At 38.4% G+C, this 19,478-nt stretch overlaps 1 long non-coding RNA gene across 1 annotated transcript in view; it reads right to left on the bottom strand.

Moving 5' to 3' along the window:
* The window catches only part of LOC136014270 (uncharacterized), a 32,098-nt gene extending 22,752 nt beyond the window's left edge, over window positions 1–9,346 (bottom strand). The window contains exon 1 of the long non-coding RNA XR_010612595.1: window positions 9,271–9,346. This is a non-coding gene — a long non-coding RNA (uncharacterized LOC136014270). The remainder of the gene's footprint in view (window positions 1–9,270) is intronic.
* Between the last annotated feature and the right edge of the window lie 10,132 nt (window positions 9,347–19,478).

The following is a 19,478-nucleotide window of genomic DNA, read 5'->3' as shown; positions in this document are numbered from 1 at the left end:
TGATACTCACTAAGCTAATATCAGATCATGGTTTCCTGATGTTTTTTTCAGTTTTCTTGCTATTGTTAAATCTACTAGCTATGTTTTGGGTGGGTAGCTGGGTGGGGGTGTACCCAAATATAATTGGATACACACTTTCTTTTGCGGTGACTGTCCTTCAATTGCATCACTAACTTGCACTTCTAAAATACGATAGACCTCTCAATTTTTTTCTAATTCACACAGCAGTAGTCTACTCATAGGCTGGATTACAGGACACAACAGCAGAATTCTTCCCTCCCTCTGGAAACCTATCTCATTGCTACAATATTCCTGAATAAGTGCATTTGGTATTTCTTAATGTGATAAACACAAATATATTGGCTTTCACAAATCATAGGTGTGGTTATGTGGATATAACTGTACAAGTTTACAGTAACAGAAACAAAGCTCGCTAAAGACAGAAGATTAGATAACAAGTTAAAAAGGGTCAGAACTCTGGAGCAAAATGGAGTCACACAGCAAAAGAATTTGTAAAGGTAAAAGAAAGAAGGGGGGGGGCTTGATATGAGAAAAGCTAGTGCCTGGAAAACATAAAGTATTTTTTAGCTTAACATAGGTTGTAGAAAGAGAACAATGTTTATGTTGTAAGTCTGTGGAATATAGTGGCCCCACTAAACATGAGTTAATTGTTTCACACTAGTCTTCTAAAGTATCTTTAGTTTTAAATAAAAATGTTTGTGTTGTAAGTCTGTGGTGAGATAACAGGATTTAGTGGCCCCACTAAACATGAATGAGTTATTTCACACCATCCTTCTACTTATCAGTTAGTTTAGAGACAGAGCCTCCCAAACATCTGCTAGCTTGAGATACTCCTTGTCTGCCTGTCCTGCAATAGGCTTTGCAGGAAGGTCACAGTTTTAAATCTTTGCTAGTTATCAGAAGAAATACAGATATAGCTGGTTTCAGCTAGTTGTGTGATTACTGGGTTGTCCAACTGTGCCAAAGTACACTGTGAGGAAGACTGCTTACTTCATCCTCAAGACCCTTACTCACAAGAGGAAGACTGCTTACTTCATCCTCAAGATCCCTGCCCACAATCACCAGAGAGCAGTGTGCAGATGCCAAGAGGAGGAGACTTATGATAAGAAGTTCTGGGAGCTAGCTATAATATTCCCCGCCTATATGCGGGAATTATGAATACGGATGTAACTAATGTAATAGTGAAAGTATATAAACTTGTAACAAATACTAATCACTCGCTCCTCTGGCTACAGTCATGTGCCCAGCGCTGTTGCTTTTGCTTTCTTGACTTTGTCCCTCAATAAAACCTTGTTATCTTGTTTAGAGGAGTGAGTTTGTTATTTTACATTAATAAGAGCATGCTTTCTACTGTTAGTGACATATTAATACAAAGCGGATTTCACATTCTGATCATTTTCCCTTCAACATTTTTTTCTCAATATGGAGCTTATGCTAACTTGACAGGTATTTCTTTTTCAGCTGCCTCAAACAGACTATTGAATATGTTTTGCAGGGACCCTCCCAATAGGCTTTCCATACAGGAATCTGCTATTGAACAAGAGACATTTTACAAGGTGTGAAAAGGGTAGCAATGAAAGAGAAATTCCAGAAAAAAAAAAAAAAAACCAACAAAACTTCATATAACCATTTGTCTAAAAATATAAGATAAGGTAATAGGATATCGAAAGAATGCTCAGCAGAACTAGTCTTCCCCTCTTCTTGCATCTCAAAAGACAGCAGACAAATCTATGCCTTCAGTCATCATTGAACAAGTGTTCTGAATCTGTTTTGGATAGGAAAATCCCTGGAGAAGATTGTCATTTCTGTTCACTGACTGGAGACACTGTGCTAGAAGCAAACAAATAGACTGCAATTCACAGTCAGAAGTAAAACCAGCTAGTAAAAGTCCATATTTCCACATTCTTCTGGATGTGCAGGCCCTGAGGTTTCAGGATTTTTATATTTTCTCTTTATGTTCGGCATTACACACCCTCTCAATGCAAATGAATAATACTGATCTCTGAGAAAAAAGAACAAGATTACCTAATGTGACTCTAAATACCTATTCAACACTGAAAAAAGATAGATAGGCAGAGGCAGTTTTAGATTCTTTGCAGCTTTCTAGCCATTCTGTATGCCATTCTTTCAGAATTCTCAAATACCAACATTTTTCACAATTGGCTGCTGACGTGGTCTGTAAATCTCCTGCAGTGAGCAAGGAATACTTGTGCAATGGAAGCTGACAGTGAGAACAAAGGCCTGGCAAGGTCCTTTGCAGAGAGCTTCCTAAACAGTGGGAAGCAAAGAGCTATTTCAAGGCCCCGAGGGGCAACTGTGAATACATACAGCAATCTACAGGGCTCCCTTGTGACAAGGACCAAGTCTGCAGTGAAAAATATCAAGTTTTACTCTGTATTTCTGGGACTGAAATCTACAGTGCTTTGATTCTTTATTTGAAGCTAGAAGGGTACAAATTTAAACATGGGAACTCCTGGCTGCCAAGATGTAATTTACGGCCTGAAACTCTTTTCGCATTGATTAGATGCATATGAAAAATTGCAAGCAAAGTTTATTGTTATATCATTACTAAGAGAAATAGTAGCCATGCCTACCACCAGAAGAAAAAGAAAATCTTTAAAACTGTTGATTTTTTTAAAAGTTGTTAAGTTTTACACAGGGGTAAGACAAGTCACATTACTTGAAGAGGCTGACATCCACTGGAGTCCTGTGTTCAACCACTACCAGCAGTTTTTAAAACTTTCAAACATACATTCTAAGTTAGGTAACAGCATCAAAACTTGCAGATGCAGATACAGTGCTCACTGCCTTATCAATACGAAGCAAACATTCATTGGTCTATTTTTTTCATAGGACCCAATGCTAATTGTAAAGCATTTTTGTTATTACAAGTTCAAAGCAAAAATATTTCAATTTCTCATTTTGAATCTGTGTGTGCATTCAACATATTTGCCATATCTTGTAAGAATAAAAATTTCCACTGCATTTTTCAGCTCTTCAGAACTGTTAGAGACCTCATGAGTTCAGGTCTACTCACAGAGTTTATGTTCTGGCTGAAATTCTTCATTCTAGGAAAATATTTTTCCTTTTTGTTTTTTTTTTTTTAATAAATATATACTTCTGCTTTATTTCTGACTATGGTACAAGTTTCAAGTTTTGAAGTTCTATGGCTTGAGCTTGGAGTCTGCGAGGGGTTTTGTATTGTTTTGGTTTGGTTTTGTCCGAGATGGCCTCTTTTCAGTTATGGTATGGAGATTTTAGTTCATATACATTTTGTGTAGCTACAGCTTCAAGATAGACAAGATACTACAATAACATTACTGTTAAGTATTACCAATTGCAAAGTGATCATGAGAACTAATATATTTAAAATGAAATAAAGGTGACAAAAAACCAACAGCTGATTTAACTAGTGATCTGAACAGTTGAAGCTACCATAAAAATAGCACTTCTTTTGTTTATAAAAGTACAAAAGAACATGTGCCCTTAAAACCTATTACATTTTTATGCTTCTTGAAAATAAGCTCTGTCAGATGTGTAGAAAAACTGTCCTATTAACTTAGAAGCATACACGAAATGCAGCAGTATGAGTAACTAATATAGTGAAGTATCCACAAGAGAATAGAGAACCTTTCTCTTTGGCAGGAACAGAAACAGCTATAACTCTGGCATTAGCTTTGAATCGTATTAAAATCTGTAGGTTTAAATAACTGTAAACAAGTACTTCCTCCAAAAACTAAATAAGCTGAATCAAACTGTAACACAATTTGGGAACAGAAAGAACATCTATTCAAGTGAAAACCAGGTCAATGAGACATCCTACAGAGCCAGACCAAAGAGGATGCTCAGACTGGGTACAGCTGTCCTTGGGTTTGACTTATCCAGTTCTAGCTTCTACTTCCCTTCTTCATGGTATGTCACTCACATTTGTTCCACAGCAGCCTCATGTTTGCTCCTCAGCAACCCAATCTCCGCATCCTTCCATCCACAAAGCTGTGGAAATAATTTACTGCTCATTTTACCCATTCTGCTTATGTTGACCTGTGTCTTTTTGTCTAAGCAGAGGGTATCTCCTTCAAGACAGGAACTCTAACCTATTCTTTGCTTTGCAAAATACTCAGGTCCTGGAGGGATTTGTGTGGAGGAAGAAGGAACCCTAACATGGCTCGGGTTTCTTAAAGTAACATGCAGTGAGCACTCCTGCCTCAAGTTCTGGACACGTAGCTGCTGCAGTCCTGTTTATATTAGGGTGTATTTCCATTGACTGCCTAATAGCAGACAGCCATGTTCCTGATCAACCCTGAAGTACTACAGTAAAAAGCAGTTTTAAATATGATTTCATATCAAATGACACTCCAATTCTATGCTGTAAAATTACAGCGCAAGTAAAAGGAAATAAAATTACTCATGAGTGTCTAGGAAATGTTTCTTTCCCAGCTGATGAATTTCCTTGGGCTGACATAAATATTGATTTGACTGGAGTTCATGTATTGACTTTTTCAAACTGAAGTGAAGGAACATCATCACCACCAAGCAAGTGCATTGACACTTGCTTTCATCCAAGAATCCCAGAATGCCCAGCACTGGCATGAGATAGGCCATGATAATAAATTATTTTTCAAAGGGGCCGAAGAGGCAAACTCAAATTTTATTAAAAAGTTTATTGGAACAAGACTGGTCCCCTATAATGTCTCATGGAAGAATACTCCCTTACTGTGCGATGCTTTCCCGTTCACAGCTTCCAGTAAAGTCTGTCATTAAACTTCAGCCAGCTAGGCTAAAGAAAACAATCCTGCTCAGCACAGCTTTCATGGTTTCTTGTTTCTTCCAATGTTCAGTTTGCCTTTCTGTGCCAACCGTGGTGGGCAAAGCCTCTCCAATTACATCAAAGATCTTCTGGCAGTAAGTTCCAGTCTACCCTTTACATTTCCTTCACAGGCTAGGCTTTTGGCATACTATGATGGCTCTGTACACATACTATCCACCTAGTCCTCCAGAAATACAGAGTAGATAAATAGTACTACAAACCCTTGTTAATGGCTTGAAAAAACTGGGACAAAGAGATTTGGAGTTCACAGTGACTAAGAGCCAAAATTAAAATTACCCTTTCTCTCAGTGTCCTTTTTCCTCCAGGTTACACTAACTAGAACTAATGGCAAAGGAGGTTCTAGTAAAGGAGGTTCAAAACTACCCTACACTTAAGTATAACACATAAAATCGCATCACATCTCAGAAGAATTATGAATTTGGCTGTATTCTGCATAAATTTAGACTCCAAATTATTTAAGTAAAATAGCTACTTTAAAGTATTTTCAAGCATCTATAACAAAATTGACACAATTAAAAATCTTTATTCCTAATATAAAAATTTTTAAATGTTTGGCAGTATCTTCCAACATCATAAATCTTTTAGGCTATTTTATCAATGTCTTGAATTACTTCACCTTCCAGAAGATATTGTAATATTTAAAACCCAATATGACGGTATACATGCAATGCCACTAGGAAAAATCAAAGACTAGAATAGGGCAGAATGCTAAAACTGAATCCTGCTTTTGAAGACAAGCTCTAGAATACAGCAGCATCAGTCCACTGACTCAGAATTTGCAGGAGCTTCTTCTGTGCCTGTTTCTGAGCTAAACTGCATCAAAGGCCTATTATTTAAGTAATACTGATAATTCACTATACAGCTTTCTAAGAATAAGAATCAGTGTTTGGCAGCTTGGAAGGAGATAGCCTAAATATCAAGCTTTTTAGAGCACAACGTTAAACCTTTGTCCAGAACCAGCACCTGATTTCAGACACCACATAAACAGAGGACCAGCATATTTTACAGGAAATTTAATCAGTTTGTCTCCAGACAGAATACAGTTTTCATGCACTGCAGGACTGAATCACAAGTGCTGGAGTTGGCTAGAATTTAGAAGGTATAAAATGGTAAATCATTTTGAACAAGAATAGTAAAAAGCTATCTGAAAGAGAAAATAAGCTGTTTCACTTCCAGCTGTGCAACATCACACACCGATTTGGGACATGTGGGTTGTCAATAAGTAGATCAAATCATCTGGAAGAATGCCATGAAAGAATCCTTGAACTGAATTCCAAACTAGAATAAATGAGAGGGAAAGAACCCCAGATTTATCTCCATCTCTCACTGCTATTTTATAATTAAATTAAAATACTTCTGAATAAAATATTTTATATATATATATATATGAGACCATACAAATTTCTGGAACTTTCTTAATTTCAAAAGGAGCAGGTATTTCTAGAAAAGGTGAAATTTTGTTTTTGCATTTAAGCAAAAACTTTAGGGCCAATCTGAGAACTGGCTATAGGATAATAGCTGGTTATAGCTCATGATACACAACATTTTACTGACTCCCCTATTCACCAGAGTGGCTGTTGACTGCTGCTACTTAACATACATTTAAAACTATTCATAATCCCTGAGGTAACTCAGTATCTGGAGAACATAGTATGGATTAAAGAAATGAGCCTACTCCATGGAAAACTCTGAGGATCTTAGCACACCAAGTTCATTAGCAATAATATTTGATACCAATTTTTGCAATAATCTTATGTTGGCCCAAATTACAATGTGACCCCTGATGCATCAAATTCTGCTAAGAATTCTGCTAATAACCTCATTCTTCTGACAGAAAACTTCTCTGGGGCTTTCTGACAATGCAGAAAACTGCTTTAAAAAAAGCAGCATATTTATTAAACCACTTCATGATTTAAAGAGTACAATTACATATTAGCTTTACAATCTAAAGGCAGCAATGGAAGCAGATTATTTGAATGCAAGCCACACAGATGACCTTGATGCTGCAATCAAACAGAACACAAACTCACTGATAAAATGTGGATGTAGGTATTGCTTTCAAGGGTGGTGCCTCTTCAGAATGCATTACTATTACTATAATTTTTTAATAGCTAAAAATATATCTTAGGCTATAGGAAGAATAAGCCCTTTTTTAACTTCATGGAATTCAGTCCCATTCCGTAGTTAAAGAACTTCTTTTTAAATTTGCTTTCTGAATCAACATGGGTCCTGAATCAAGGAAGACATTAATACAGCAAGAACTTACTTCAGAAAAATTTTTTGTCCATGAAAGGATTGCGATTTTGCCCCAAAGATAATTTTGTTTTGTAATAATTTGCACTCTGAGATATTCAGATTGTATTGGTGGAAATACTAATAAACTGCTTATTAAAGAGCCATCCAGGGTTTTGATGGAGATGGGTCACAAAGTGAATTTAATATCATAAAAGGAATTGAACTACAGAACTTTATATTATTTCTGAGATATTCTATGTTCCATTTCTCTATCTGGGACTTGTTTCTTTTTATTCTCATTGTTATTTAATATATGCCATCCTCCATGATGTTTTAAGAAACACCTGGACACACTGCAGGAAAAGTCTATTTCAAGGACATGCAGAAACAATTCTAGAGAATTCAGTTACCCCTAATACATACCAGGGAAATATGCCCCAAGCATACAAAAGTCTCACAATATTAACATGAACCTCTAGACAGTTTTAAGAAATATCTGATAACAGCTCGCTCTAGAGATATACTCAGAAATATAGCAGTATAATTTGACACTTAAAGGTGAAAATATACAGCCTTCATCAAATACCAGTACACCAGCAGAGCTGGTCAAAACAATGAGGCACAGGAGCTAATACGCATGCCTACCTCTGTCTTCTTAAAGTGCTTACATAAACTATATTCAAGAGAACTCTACTGTAGGAGCCTAAATTTTCATAAAAATACAGTGGAAAGAGTTAAGTACCTTGAAAGTGTGATTCAGTTACTAAATTGGAATTTTTGAGCTAAACAGTGTAAATATTTCCCTCACAGAACATTAAAACTAGAGAAGAATCTCCTTATATATGGAGGCTGTATTGAAGAAATCAGATCAATCACTTGATGGAGTTGCCGCTCTTTCTTCTCCTTGCATTTCAACATAACTCCATTCTGATGTTGAGATGGTCTGTCTGCAGAAATGCCCCAGATAACACAGCTGAGAGAAAGGCAGAAGAGTGAGAAGAAAACCAGATACCATCTGGATTACAACTGCCTGCTTCAAAATTCAGCTCTATCAATCAGGGCTGCAAAGGATCTGTCAGGTGAAAACAAAGAATATACCCTCAAGGGAAATTGTCAGGAAAAATCTGATTTTGATTAAAATATCTTCATGTAGGGAAACTCCAGAGGCTTAGATCAGAACACTGAAACTGACCTCTGAATTCCCTAGCTCAATCTCTTTAGTTCTTTTTCCACATTCTCTTTTTATACATTCTATATAAAATGAATACATACATGCAGTATATATTGCATTGTCATTTTTAGAATAATTTTTCTAGGAACTGTGAGTTAAATGTCAGCTGCTTTTACATGGTTTAAATTTCAGATTGTTCATGAACCATAGAAAACTTAGAACTTTTAGAACTATTGAATTTTAAACAGGGATAAAGAAAGCCTGTTTTTAAAATACCACTTCTCTGGATAACCTGTTCCAGTGTTTCACCACTCTCATTGTAAAATATTTCTTCTAAATCTAAAGTCTAAATCTACTCTCTTTCAGTTTAAAACTCTTGTGTCCTATCACAACAGACACTACAAAAATGGTCTTTCCCTATTTTCTTATAAGCCTTCTTTAAATACGGAAAAGCCAATATAAGGTCTCCCCAGAGCCTTCTCTTCTACAGGCTGAACAACCCCAACTCTGTCAATGTTTCATCACAAAAGAGACGCTCCAGCCCTCTGACTATCTTCTTGGTCCTCCCCTGGACTCACTCGTGTAGGTCCATGTCTTTCCTGTGCTGAGGTCTCCAGAACTGAATGCAGTACTGGAGGTGGGATCTCACAAGAGCAGAGTAAGAGGCAGAATCACCTCCCTCAACCTGCTGGTCACCCTTCTTTTGATGCAGACCAGGGTACAGTTGGTTTTCTGGGCTGCAAGCACACACTGCCAGCTCATGTCCAGTTTTCATCCCCCAGAACCCCAAAATCCCTCTCCTCGGAGCTGCTCTCAATCCCTTCTTCCCCAGCCTCTACTGATACCAGGGGTTGCCCCAACCCTCGTGAAGAACCTTGTGCTTGGTCTTGTTGAACCTCATGAGGTTCACATGGGCCTACTTCTCAAGCTTGTCAAGGTCCCTCTGAATGGCATCCTGTCCCTCTGGCATGTCAACCACATGACTCATGGAACATGATGACCTTCATGTACCTACATTTCCACTCACAGGACTGCCAATAATGGGAGAATATTCTGCAGACCAACTTAGGATGTGATTCACTCCTGGATACAAGTCCTACAGCAAGAACAATGAAAATATTCACTGTTAAATGTCTTTCTGCCTCCAGCAGCCCATGCCAAGTTCTTAAAGCTAAGATATGATCCACAATGTACATTTTCCAAATAAACATAACATTCACCTTTTGGCCATGTATCAGGATCACATAAAGAACACTGTAAACTAAAGATCTTCTCACAGGCCACAGATGTGTACAGCCAGTTTGTGTCTTTTTCCACCACTGCATTAGAAAAACTCCAGAACTCTGCAAGATAAACTCTATGCTTGATAGAAAATTAACCCTTGAGGGTTGCTCTTAGCAATGCCTGTTCTCACTCAGGACTCATCATGGTAACTGTTCTTAATGAATTCTTATATTTTTTGTGCTCCGTTTTTCATAACTGGGTCTACTGCTGCACAGTGTTTTAGTCAACATTTACAAAGTAAACTCAATACAGTTACCCTGGACCACGAAATTTAATGTTTTAACTACTAAATACAACTCAGCTTATTGAGAAAGGACACAAAAGTTTTTCCCCTTTCTGCAGATATATTTGAAAATGTAAAAGAATAAATCCAGAGAACATCCACTATTCATATAACTGACACTAGTTTTTACAATGGGTCAGAAATGTTATAAGAACAGTATTAAACAGAATATGATCCAAAATTAAAAGAGTAAAAAATAAAGAAAGGAAAAGTGACAAGAACATTAAGACTTTCATGTGCTCAAGATAGTTGGTTAGCATTCAAGGACCGCTTCTTCCAAGCTCAGGATCGGAGCGTCCCAATGAGTAGGAAGTCAAGTAAGGGATCTAGGAGACCGGCGTGGTTAAACAAGGAGCTGCTGGGCAAACTCAAGTGGAAAAGGAGAATCTATGGATTATGGAAGGAGGGGCTGGCCACTTGGGAAGAATATCGGACAGTTGTTAGAGGATGTAGGGAGGCAATTAGGACAGCTAAGGCCTCCTTGGAACTCAATCTTGCTAGTCGGGTTAAAGACAATAGAAAGGGCTTCTTCAAACACATAGCAAATAAAACTAAAACAAGAGGCAATATAGGCCCACTGCTAAATGAAGTGGGTACCCTGGAGACAGAGGATATAAAGAAGGCAGAGGTGCTAAATGCCTTCTTTGCCTCTGTCTTTACTCCTGCAGACTCTCCCCGAGGGCCCCGGATTTCTATAGCCCCAGAAGGAGTCAGGACAAAGGAGGAGTTTGCTTTGGTAGATGAGGATTGGGTTAGGGATCAGCTATGCAAACTGGACATCTGTAAATCGATGGGTCCGGATGGAATGCACCCACGGGTGCTGAGGGAGCTGGCGGAGGTCATTGCTAGGCCACTTTCCATCATCTTTGGTAAGTCGTGGGAAACGGGCGAGGTGCCTGAGGATTGGCGGATGGCAAAGGTCACACCAATCTATAAGAAGGGCAAGAAGGAGGACCCGGGTAATTATAGACCGGTCAGCCTTACCTCCATCCCTGGAAAGATGATGGAACAACTTATTCTTGACTCCATCACTAGGCATATCAAGGATGAGGGGGTCATTAAGAACAGCCAACATGGTTTTATGAGGGGGAAGTCATGTATGACCAACCTTATAGCCTTCTATGAGGAAGTGACTAGGTGGAGGGATGATGGTAGAGTGGTAGATGTAGTTTTTCTTGATTTCAGTAAGGCATTTGATACTGTCTCCCACAGCATCCTCATAGATAAGCTAAGGAAGTGTGGGCTTGACGATCAAGTAGTGAGGTGGATCGAGAACTGGTTGAAAGGAAGAAGGCAGAGAGTTGTGGCCAATGGCGCAGAATCTAGCTGGAGGTCTGTGACTAGTGGAGTCCCTCAGGGGTCGGTGCTGGGACCGGTGCTGTTTAATATTTTCATCAATGACCTGGATGAGGGAACTGAGTGCACCCTCAGCAAGTTTGCTGATGACACAAAACTGGGAGGAGTGGCTGACACACCAGAGGACTGTGCTGCCATTCAGCGAGACCTGGACAGGCTGGAGAGTTGGGCGGGGAGAAACTTGATGAAATTTAACAAGGGCAAGTGTAGAGTCTTGCATCTGGGGAAGAACAACCCCATGTACCAGTACAGGTTGGGGGTTGACCTGCTGGAAAGTAGCGAAGGGGAAAGGGACCTGGGGGTCCTGGTGGATAGGAGGATGACCATGAGCCAGCAATGTGCTCTTGTGGCCAAGAAGGCAAATGGCATCTTAGGGTGCATTAGAAAGGGAGTGGTTAGTAGGTCAAGAGAGGTTCTCCTCCCCCTCTACTCAGCCTTGGTGAGGCCACATCTGGAATATTGCGTCCAGTTCTGGGCCCCTCTGTTCAAGAAGGACAGGGAATTGCTTGAAGGAGTCCAGCGCAGAGCCACAAAGATGATTAAGGGAGTGGAACATCTCCCTTATGAGGAGAGGCTGAGGGAGCTGGGTCTCTTTAGCTTGGAGAAGAGGAGGCTGAGGGGTGACCTCATCAATGTTTACAAATATGTAAAGGGTAGGTGTCAGGATGATGGAGCTAGGCTTTTTTCAGTGATATCCAGTGATAGGACAAGGGGCAATGGGTGTAAACTGGAACATAGGAGGTTCCACGTTAACATCAGGAAGAACTTCTTTACTGTAAGAGTGACAGAGCACTGGAACAGGTTGCCCAGGGGGGTTGTGGAGTCTCCTACACTGGAGATATTCAAGGCCCGCCTGGACAAGTTCCTGTGTGATGTACTGTAGGTTACCCTGCTCTTGCAGGGGGGTTGGACTAGATGATCTTTTGAGGTCCCTTCCAACCCTTGGGATTCTGTGATTCTGTGATTCTGTGATAATGCTGAACTGACTGATGAAACAAATGCTCTTTCAGGATATTTAAAGTCCACTTGGCATATAAAAGTAAATGCTAAAAGAAAAAAAAAGAAAGCTAACATAATTGAAGCATTTTAAGTTGTATTTATGTCCAGAAACAGGCTTGGAGACTTAAGTTTCACTCAGTTCAAAAATATAAACATATAAACAGCCAGCAAAATAATGAGTTATTTCAGGGATGACTTGTTGCATGAACTAACTTGTCACAAGGTCAGGCAACAGCCATTGTAAGTACCAAAGAAATCACAAGTACAGACACATGAAAGCAGCAGAGGAGGTGCTGGGCTATCTTAGCAGCAAAGACCAACTTTGTCAAGACATCAAGCAGTGTCCTTATGGCACCAAAAGTACTGACATAGATGTGCATCATTATAAAGTTCCATTTAACTACATTTGCAAGTTGTCTGTGTCCCTCACTCTACCACACACTGAAATGATACTTGCAAGTATCTCCTTGTGTTTTCGCACCATCAAAGACAAGTAGATCACCTTTCATTCAGTCACGAATTTCTGTAATGTCTGGTGAAACACTGGAACGGTGAGAAGTGCCAGTAAACGCACATGCACCATTCTCAGTGGGAAATCAGAAAATCTTTAGAAAAATCAATAGTAAGCATTTCCCGTTGTAGCCTAGCATTATCTGCACTATCTTTAACCTTTTAAAAAAATCAGTATTTGATTCCAGTTACTGGGGACATTCAAAATAAAAGGTTAATTCAGCTCTACAGAAGCATCTTTGATAGCTGAGTGGTCGTCAATGAAGATGTTACAGGCAACATGGAAAAAACACATTCTGAGAGTCACAAAGATTGTGCCATATCTGGCAATTTTGACATCATAAACTGTGTCAATTTTCTTGAAAACACTTGGCTATGTCATATATTTCAAAGTTTGATCATCAAAATATGCATAAAAGGCAGTGGGTTTTTGACTTTATTATTTTTTTTTAGGGTAAGAAATGGCCCTAATAGTAGGAAACATCTAAATACCATGGTACATGGTACATGTTTTATATACCTGATTACATTTACAAAATAATTCTAATATGTTTGAATGCAACTTTATTATATAAATTATGGAATTATTAATTTGTCAGATTAAACACAGATCTTTCCTGATCCTTCCAATCCCACTGAGACTAAGATTTCCAAAAATAAATCTGAAGCAGAAGATATACCATTATTTCACAGGGCAAGAGCGGAGCTAGCCTGAATAAACCCCTGAAAGCCACTGTGAATATCAAGTCCTTGGCATTAGCCACTTCACTCTACAGATCTACTCCTGCTTCACAACAGTACTTAATTTTGAAGACATAGCTGGAAACTCAACTTATGTGTTTGGCTCCTATGAGGGAAAGTACAAAAACTTTCCAAGTTGCCCAATTATTTGGCTGGTTCTTGAAGATAAAACAAGAGTTGTAGTTCAAAACAGCATCAAACATCCTAAATTCAGCAGAACGTTGATGTACTACCCTTTTCTATTGACAGGGGAAAATAACCTTCCAGAGTAACGACTGTCTCTGTATTAAGGCCAGAAGTTTAGTTAGGAGAAACACTGGATTCTTACAGCAACCAGGATGTTTCCCTTATTTCTCTGTTACTTTGATTTGAAAAGGGAAGTTGGTCACCAGAAATCACACAATTCTTTTTATACATTCAGTATGAAAACAGTAATACTTAATGCATAGCATGGATGTAGGTCCAGCAAAAGCAGTTACGAGTTAGAGAATTTGTGAGGCTGCCCCTTTGTCACGCCTACATGCACCATTCTAGGGTGCAAAGGAGATGAGACAGCAGATTTCAGCTCTCTTATTACTCATCTGTCCTGTTAACAATGAGTGCGTTCCTGGAGGAGATCTCTGGGGATACAGGTTTAGGAAAACATAAATCAGATCTGCTGTTTGGAAACTGTCAGAAGTATTATTCTATAGAGCCCTAAGGCATCATTGACATACATTATTTTCTAGTTTGAAAATATAATTTCCATTTCCAACATGCCATTTAAAAGACTGCAGAGTATTTCTTCACCAGCTTCACTATAGCTAAATGAAGAAGTAAATGAGTGGCAATCTGCACTGAGAAGAAGAGAAAAATCTGTATTAGGATATGCAATTTTCTTTGGTGTTTAGAATAGCTGTCATCTTCAACTGCAGATTCGTAAGCAGCTGAACATTCTTCTGCAGCCTCTCTAAATTGACTTTTACATACACTACCTTTTTTATGAGTTAACCAGCCATTTTTCTCTAAGCAGTGAAGTTCTAGCTATCATGTAATTTCTTCTTTGCCAAAGTCCTTTCCAAAATACAATAGAATCAAAGAGAAGACAATATGTTCCATATCCCTAAGGCAATGAGAAAACACTTACAATGCAGTAACTCTGTATGTAACTATGGCAGTGACTACATACCTTGGAATAGTTCATATACAGATTCCAATAAGGCATTGCAGTATGTTAGAGGGAAATGAAGCCAGTTAAGATACAGGTTCTTAAGCAATTAGAATAACTGGATAATTGGTGATCCTGAGCACCTTTGATGGCTATAGAACAAATTATATGTTCAGATATGCCAAGCATGCCTGGAAAGCTGTTGTTACATGGACAGATACAGCTTAAAAAACCCTAATGAAACAGGATTAAATCTTTGGGAAGGAAAACAGTTTCCAGAACTATCTTCCTTTTATTAGGTAGTCTACAACAAAAATCAAGGAACTTTCTACTTCTTTGATTAAAGATTGTGCAGTGTTCATATCTTCACTTTGTCAGACAATGGCTCCTGTAACAATATTCAGGCTTTCTGTTTAGAAGATGACAAAGCTAACCCTGCAGCTGGTGCCTTGTAGTGCACCATCACAGCAGCAAGGCAGAGGACTGCTATGTGAGTTCTGAGTCTCAAAACATTCTGATCGGTTCACTGGGTCTGATTTAGACATGGTCAAAGTAGTCCTTTGGGGAATGTTAATAAGGCCAAATTGTAATTTGCATATTTATGCAAGCAAGCAAGTGCTATTGTGTCATCCAAAATGGAAGGAGGAAATGAAGGCAGAAAAAGAGAAGCAGAGGACACCTGTACAATTTTGAACAGTTACAGCTAAGAAGCACTAGTGTATCTGGGTACAAGAAAAAACAAACAAGTTCTAAATGCAATTAAATATTCCCCTACATCTCAAATTTATCTGCAGACTGCTGTGTATTGTTAAGTGCCTGCACTACCTCATCATAAAGAGCTGCAGCTGACAACAGTAGAACACTGATCTTCCAGCAGCCATTATATAGTGAGGATATAGCTCCTTTAAGAATAATCTTTTTACCCTGAAACATCCAATGACACCACAATACATGTTACACACAGCCATACTTCCACAGGGGGTGCCATATGTCTACCAGAGTAACCTGCAGCACAACCACTTCCATTTGGTCTCTTAAAAAATTCCACCTATTAAGCTGCACTGCTCTTGCACAGCTGTTCAGATGCTGTCTCGTGCTGAGAAATGTTCTCCAAACATGCTGGTGCTGCATTGGCACATTGTACAAATTAGACCCCTCCAACCTACAGATACAGTGTTGCACCTAGCCCGTTTCACATAAATTACATCATCTGCCATCCACAACCTCTGTTATTTTTCACTGAATATAGTCTAAGCATGAATTTACCAGAAGGCACAGGTGCTTGATTCACTCTCATGAGCCCTGCCCCATACAGCACATGCTCCTGTATTATGAGATCTGTTCAAAAGACAACAGCTGCACAATACCTCTCTTTTTAGCTCCCAGATTATGGCTGAAACCCCCATTTACTCATATACATTCTGCTTCAGGCAGACTGTGGCTCAGTTGCTTAAATATAAGGTTCTTTGTAGCTGGATTACAATTCACATACTCTTTAACGTGACATACCATAAATGCATGCTCTGACATTACAGCTTCTTTATTTGTATTCTGTATAAATAAATACAGCCTCTCTAGTGCCACTCCTTACCCCCAGAGATTCACAAAGCATTCTCAGAGCTCTTTGTTTCACATATCCTGCTCTTTCCTGCTGCTTAGCTTGCAATCTATGACCAGATCTTATATGCAATTCCTTATAGATGATTGTATTGAAAATTTTGTCTTGTTTTCTTCATTTTTGGGAATAAAAATGTAGAATATATTGTGCAATGGCAGATAGTAGGAAATATTATTTTTCTGCATGTGAAAAATAATCAAATAAGGATTATAACTTTTTCTAGTACTATAAAAAGAAAAATAAAGATAAGAAATCTGAATGTAAAGATGGTGATCCTGAAGAGAAAAAATTGCATACATGTTTACATTTCTTCTTTTGTTGTGCTTTACAAATAGTAAAAACAAGAACTGAAAGTAGCTGCACGTGGAATTAAGCTGATGCCATGCATTTATTATCATTAAAACAGACATAAACATGAAACTTCATGTCTATTACAGAGAAAATGTAAGCCTATTAAAGGGCTTGTTTTCCATCTTAGATGGCTCATAGATAAATTGATATAAAAAAAGGGTAAGTACAGGCATTTATAACTACTTGAGTTACAAAAATTTTTATCTATCACCATCTCTCTTCATTCCATATGTATGAAGATATTAATAAATTATTGGTCTAATTAAAAGCAAGGAAAGATAAATTTCAGTGTGCTTCTTTTAAGACAGGAGCTTGCAGAACTAAAATTGCATTTTTTCAGAAGATCATGTAAGTCAGATCTCGTCAGTATGACTGCTCTGTGACTTGTATGACATTAAGCAAATGATGGCTCTGGTTTTCCAAAAATACTTCTTTTCATAAGGTGATAATTATACTACTATTTATTATAATTACAGCCACTCGCTCAAGATGAAGATTTCACAGGTATAAATTGTATAAATTGTTTAGATCTAGCATGCCACAGAAATTTTAATACCAGTATGTTTTAGAACTAAGTTTTAATAACATGGAGAGAGAAGTTCATTTCTTGTTTAAAGAATATACAGATGAACTTCACTGAACTCTAGTTCAGCATTCAGTCTTGTATTATGAAACTAAAATAGCTTTATGAAGAACCTCAGGGAGCACTTCAGCTCCCTTCAGACATAATGCACTCCAGTAAGATCTGCGGTAATTTTTCCTTAGTTTCCAAAAGAGCCAGCCATCTGAATGCTTTTCTGTAAAAGTCAGGAAAACGTAATCCTTGCTGGACATGGAAAATTTTGCTTTCTCATTGATTGTGCCACTCTCTTTTTCAATAAAAAGTTGAAAAAAGGCTGATAAAACCTAATAGCTCACTCAATTAAGGAGAAGGTTAACAAACTTGGGGATATCAAAGGCAAAGGAAAAGCATGTTAATATTGCTGTATGTGTATTTGGAGTTTTCCATTCCAAAGACCTTACTGTTACAGTTAAGAAAACTAAAACTCTATTAGAAGTGGTACATTCATGTAGTCTTCCATTGTCAGCAAATAAAACTACCTTAAAATAAAATGAATGGGCAAAAATAATAAATAAACCATTTCAAACAAAGGTTTTGTTCAAGATTTTTCAAGAGTTTGCAGAAATCTCCATTATTAATAAGCCTATTAACATGCTTATCAGAGAGTATAACGATAGATTTTTTCAGTTCTAATATATGGAAAAAGATCTTAATAAAGCCAAATCTATATATTTTGGTATTTGTTTGGTTATTCCTGTCTGTCCTGGTTTGAGCAGCAGCAGTCAGTTTTCTCCTTCTTAGGAGCTAGTACAGTGCTGTGCTTTGATCTTTTGGCCTGGGAACAGTGCTGATAACGCCGATGTTTTCAGTTGCTGCTCGAATGTTTGGTCTGGCCAAGGACTTTCTGAGCCTCATGCTCTGCCAGGGAGGAGGGGAGGCCAGGAGGAAGGAGAGACAGGACACCTGACCCAAACTGACCAAAGAGGTATTCCATACCACAGCACGTCATGCCCAGGATGTAACGGGGAGTGACCCGGAAGGGTTGGGACTACAGGGTTGGACGAGGTATCGGTCGGTGCTCGGCTGGGGGGAGTGGGGCGAGTTATCGGTGGGCTGGTGTTGAGGTGTTGTATTCTTTCCTCTTGTTATTTCCTTTATCATTATTATTATTGGTGGTAGCAGTAGTGATCTGTGTTATACCTTAGTTACTAAACTGTTCTTATCTCAACCCGTGGGAGTTGCATTCTTTTCGATTCTCCTCTCCGTCCCTCCAGGAGCAGGGGGAGGGCAAGAAGTGGGGAGAGTGAGTGGACGAGGTTTGTGGTTGGGTTTAAACCACGACACTGTCATTATGCTTATTAATAAGATACAGATGCATAGACCTTAGCAAGGATGTAGGCCTCCTGTGTAAAGATGCTTTTATTAGTGCAAATCAATCCTTTTCTAAAAGGAAAAAGCACTAGCAGTATAACCACTCAGTTCTGCCATCACTGTGACCACAGTGGGGTGAAGCATACAAGGAAAGGAAGCACATTTGCTTTAAGCGTTCAATATACATTTCAGTTGAAGAACTTGTGTCTGGAAGCAAGGCCTTACGGTTCTTGTGATGTCTGCCTTCTATTAAACTAATCCAGTATGCCTCATTTTTTCATTTAATCTCTGATTAGAATACTCTCCTTTCATACCAAACACAAGTTATTGAGCTTTGTTACACTGATAAGCCTATTCTGAATTGAGCACCTTTGCACTGAGACTCACTACAGAGTCAGAAGTCAGCATCTCTTCCTGTATCAAACACTCAGCCACTATACTTACAAATAAACATTTACTATATAAATTAGCAAAGTACTAAAAAAAACCATGCTTAATTCAAGGCCCACTTTGGTATAACAAACTCACCTGCTTAAAACCAAACACTTGCTACAACGCATGTTGAAGAGTTTTGCCTAACAAGCTCCTCTGCAGAAAAAAACAAATAAAATCCTCTACTCACCGAGCAGGGAAAGGAGGGCCCAAGCTAGGCTAGAAAACTGCATGCTCTTGAGAAAAAAGTGGAATTACATGATTCGTTCAATGGTGATCTCATTCAATATTCCTACTTTCAAGAGGTTTTTAATGTTGAAAAATCAATGTTCTGATTGATATTCCAATCAGCTTTCCTTTTGATCTCTAGGCAAATGGCATTAATATTGAACTGTTCTGTAGAAAGGTTTTGATCTATTAGCATGCTACATTGCTGTACAATTAGAGGCTTTTTCACTCTCTCCTTAATTTCATAACCTATTATATTCTAGACAGTTAAAAAATGTCTAGTTTTCCAGAGATGCAATTAACTTGTTCTTTTAAATGAGGGTCGTGCACATTTCATACTT

This window comes from Lathamus discolor, chromosome 5, assembly GCF_037157495.1.
Source record: "Lathamus discolor isolate bLatDis1 chromosome 5, bLatDis1.hap1, whole genome shotgun sequence".
In the NCBI taxonomy this organism is placed as follows: Eukaryota; Metazoa; Chordata; class Aves; order Psittaciformes; family Psittacidae; genus Lathamus; species Lathamus discolor.
This window is presented reverse-complemented; position numbering and strand designations above follow the sequence as displayed.